Genomic DNA, 5,143 nt, shown 5'->3' with positions numbered 1-5,143 from the left:
AGAACAATTTTTTATTTACCTATTTGCCACTGTCGTCTGCTGCGTGATTTTGTTTTGTCAAAATAACCAGAACTTCTTTTCCTTTTCAAGAACTCTAGAGCTATTGAAAAGCTGCTCAAATACAAAAGGTTTGAAATTGCCTTACTAATAATATAAATTTTGGGAAGCAATTAATAATCGTATTATTTTATTTCAACTTAAATCTATACACCTCTAAATACAAGCAACCTGAAGTGAATAATCAGCGGGTGAGGTAACTAATTTTGTATGGAGCCATGTGCATTAACTACATATACTTCTTCTTCTTATTTGGCGTTGTAACCGCCTAAGCAATTTTGGCCGAGTTCAACAAAATACGTCAGCAAATTTTGTTCGAACTGGTAACAAGCTTAAAATTATAAAAATAAATTTACGTTTCTAATACATATTACTTAATTTTTATTTAATTTTATCTTCGATAAAGCATTATATACAACATAATACATAATCAGTATTGTATTCGTGCCCAGTTATGAGCTTAAACGTTGGCGTGTAACAAAAACGACCCAAAAAAAAAAAAGTCCAAAACTAAACGACATTTTGTGCGAACAACGACCAAATAACGATAACATTTTTCAATTTAATGCTCAAAGTACCCACTTTTCTCGCAACAGAGCTGCTATTAGTCGAAAATAGTATTGAGCAACGCCTTTGTGCAGCGCTGGTAGTAGTGCTGCCCTGCAGGAAATATATCTAACTGTATGCTAACTTTAAGTAGATTAGGAAGGAGCTAAAAGTCACTATTATCAATAGGAAGAACAAATTATTTTTTTTGTTTTTTTTTATGTTTTTTTTTTATTACATTTCATATTTGTTTACATATTCTGTTCCCATATTCGAACTCCATCAGATATAACTGATAATATGAAATTTCGATGTTTCTTTTATTTGTCCTAAATTCTAAAAATTATTTACGAATTGCAGGATTTTTAAATAGAAACGCGTCAACTAGTTTCAAGTTAGTTTTTTTTTTAACTAACTAAAAGTTATATATTTTATAGAAATCAAGTGGGTTCTTTTTTATCAATTGATAATTTTTTTCTGCAGGGTGGCCATAGCTCAGCTTTGTATGTGTATACGTATGCATGTATGTATGTACATACATAAATGCGAATAAAAAGCACACTTCCCCACAAATCCAGACAATAAAAGCAAAGCTGTTAACCCATTTAAGCCACATATATTCGCTGTTACACATCTGCACACACTTGTACAATATCTATCTCTGGTTATGCGCATATGTGTTGCACATGCACGAATTCAATAAGACGATAAAACCAATCATTATTATCCTTAAATATGTGCTGCCCCAAAAAGGAAAACCAGACAAAGCGAAGTGAATGAATGAAGTGAAAGCCGGGGATATGCAGTACAATGTCAGTGGGTTAACAGCAGCTGATGATGGAAAATAACCACAACGAAGTATGAACGTACATATGTATGTGTGCATAGAAAAATGTCTCTAGATTTGTGAGTCCATCAATATATGTTGCTCCAGCTACAGTTATGCAAAATAAAAATAAAAATAAATTAAAAGGAGTCAAACAGCAGCATAGATAATATATTAAAGAACAGATACACACACCTATATACATACATGCATATACACACAACTACATACATGCATATACATAGATACATACATATTAGGGCGGGTCAAATTTTTTTGCAACAAAGGCACATCGCGATTGTGGTTAGTTGAATTTCGAGCCAGCGATTTTTACTATCAATTTTTTATTTTATTTTTTTCAAAAAGTGGCTCACCTATTGAAACAGCTGTAATGAAAACTATCCAAAATGGGTATCTGTGGGTTTTGGGGTCGAGGAATCCATTTATGGCATTAATGTTCTCTTTTGAGGGCCACCAGAGGGCCGCCAGAGGGCGCTTCCGTACTTTTTTTTTTTTGATTTTAACGCCTTTTTTCCGAAAATCGACAACATTGTTGCGAAAATCCACGAAATCTGATTTTCTCATAATGCAATTCCAATTTTTAATTAGCCTAAATATTGAAAATACCCAAATAATCATAAACGCAATGTGCCTCTGTTATTTTTTTTTTCTGGCCCCCACAAATCGGCCCACCCTAATACATATATATCTGTAATCGTAGTCAATCGATCCGTCATAGCTTGTTTGACTAGCGAAAGGACGAGCCGCATACCAAACGAAGGCGACGAAATTAGAAAAAACAAATGAGGAACCACACCAACTTTATACAGGGTGTAAATCAATCAATAAATGCCCTACGGATATGATTACCAATGCAAGACTGACTGCTAGTGCTGCTGAATAAGTGGGCAAAAAAGTGGACAGGGCTGTTTAGCCAAAGGAGGCACTGGGCAAAAGCGGACGATGCTGTAAGCGATAATAAAGTGTAGAAGCGTTTACAGTTGGCGTTGTACTCTACATACAAACAGTTGTGTCAGTTAACAGAATATGTGTGTGTGTGTGTGTGTGTGTAAGTGTGTAAGAGAGCTACAGTAAGAACCAATAAACATGGATAAAACAGCATGTAATATAGGAGAGTGCAAACAAATGTGGATTATATGGAAATATATGCATAAATAAAAATACTTGTATACACACATGGCAATGCTGTGCAATCACTAACTTACAGAAATACATACACATACATGCATATGTAGATAATATTAAGCATCTTCGTATTACACACTATTTGTCATAAATATGTTTTAGAAAGGATGTATGTAAATATTTGTAAAGGTATATGCCAATTTATAGCTCAGTGCTACTGGACTCCTGAAACAGGGCGTAAACAATCAACAAAAATAATAAACTACTAAAGAGTGAGCTGCACTTGATATAAATTTGTTGCTGACAGGGCTGACGTTAGGGGCTAGATATCTGGTAAGAGCTTAAACATGAGATAGTATACTGTTCGTGCAACTTATCCATCGGCGCCAAATTTTATTAAAGTCCTGAACAAATTGTATGACTTAAGCTTAGGGATCATGAAATAGAGAAAATTTGTACAGTACGAGTATTTGTGGTTTGAAATCTATGTTATAGGAAATGCCACGAGAAGGCAGGGTTGTAAGCAGTATTCACTATACTACATGTAATGTAGATGCCATGAATTCCGACACTTTTCCTTCAGAAATATCGTATCACTTTACGAAATGGTATGACTAAAGAGAATGTGCAATTCCTTAAGGAATTAACATATATAGGAGTATATAATTTTGCTTGTTGCGACCAATTGCTGAACAAAAACATCTCGATTAATTGATCTGAATGAAGACAATTTATAAAAAAGTTTAAATAAGTATGTAAATTATTTGACTAATCATGGAATGCAAGAGAAAATCGTATAATTATGCGTCCGGGAATATTCTCTTGCATTAAAGCTGTGAATGGCCAACTCTGGCTGCAGTTGTTGCACGAGGTGAATCTTATACATATACATAAGCGAAAAATATATCGTAAGAAGTCATAATTCCTGAGTACGACGAGGAGTTGACAAACTCTGTTTTTCCGTCTGACTTAAGTTAGGGAACTCCAAATAACACTTTTCAGTTACGCCGAGTCACGACTACGAATCTGCACACAGGTTTTTTTAGATCATCATTTTATCAGGTCATTTTAACAAGATATTTTCGTTTTACGTTTTCATTATGAATGAAAAAAATATATAAATATATATCAAACTTTAACATGGAAAATGTTACTCATACGCCGTGTACGATTAAGTATGAGTACGGACATATATTGAGTGTATGATTAACATTATTTTCTGCTCGTAATTCATACCAAAATGCTTCACTTGAATAAGTACACATATTTTTGTTCACTTCACTTGAATAAGTACACATATTTTTATTTTAAGATCCAAGCTTATATCTGGCCTTTTCGGCATCAGAGAAGCTTCTTTTCGATCTCATTATTTGGAATGATAAATTTTGAGGGAAAGTGGTGAAAATGATAAAAATACCGTAATTACTTTGGATTTTATTCCACTTTTTATCAAACTACACGAAAATTATGCTTATTAATTGGATTCACTTGAAAAGGCACAAGGATGCGCAGCCTCCTTATGTGCATGGCACAGTTATTACAATTGCACTTAAAAGCTTTTAGAAATTTAAAGCATAATTAGAACTAACACAGAGCAAGAATGGGTGAAGCAGGCGTAATTTCAACTATAAAAAATTCACAAAGGGGGGGCTTCATAGATCAAGGACATTGCAGCCGTTCTGTCCTGGAAAGAAACCTGAAGGAAATGCAAATGTTTTTGACAGCTGAAGCCGGCTCATAGAATCGCCAGAACACAAAAGCTAAACTGAAATAACAAAAGTCTTTAACGAGGTCAGCATCTTACTGTCGAGATAGTGGACCAGAATCAAAGAAAAAGGCTAATGTTGATGACACCACAAGGGAACTGCGGATTACTTAATACAATTGTGTTAAGAAAATGTTATCAAATTTATTATACAAAGTTAAAAATCATGACTGGAGTACACTTAGGTCTCTTTTTATGCGGTTTCCCCTTCATGATCAAGAAGAGAGTATGGCGCTCTGAACTGCGATTCGGGTCAAGTTCCAGGGGTGGTATTCTTTGGGATAGTAGTCAAGAGTCCTAGCTTTAATTTAAGCGCAAGTATGAGGTTCTGTGACCTTTTGTTTCTTTGCTAGGGCTACTCAAGTATTGCAAAACACGCAATTTCTCGGCGCTTTGACCTCGTTCTTCTCAAAATCTGGAGCTGATGGAAACTTTGTACTTACGTATTCTTCATCAGCCCCAAAAAGTCTATCAAAACCAGCGTTAACATTTGCCACGCCAAAATCAGTGTTGCCCTGTGTTTTTTTTCTAAGTTTGTTCTATATTTAACTTTATTACAGATACAGGCAGATATGTATCCCGGTTCAAAGAAATTTGAACATGCCCAGCAAAAAATCGGTAATCGCTTTTAGTGGTAACGTGTTCTAGAAGGCATAGCGTTGTAATGCCTTGGAATTTTTTCGCTTCTTTTAGGCATTGTCGGTAATGCAAAGTAGAATATTTTATTTATTTCGCTTCTTTGTGTCATTTTGGGGAATGCAAAGTAGAATGTCCTATAATATATCTTTCTTAATTCGCTTCTT

Source organism: Rhagoletis pomonella, unplaced genomic scaffold (assembly GCF_013731165.1).
Source record: "Rhagoletis pomonella isolate Grant_MI unplaced genomic scaffold, Rhpom_1.0 Rhpom_scaffold_00004, whole genome shotgun sequence".
In the NCBI taxonomy this organism is placed as follows: Eukaryota; Metazoa; Arthropoda; class Insecta; order Diptera; family Tephritidae; genus Rhagoletis; species Rhagoletis pomonella.
This window is presented reverse-complemented; position numbering follows the sequence as displayed.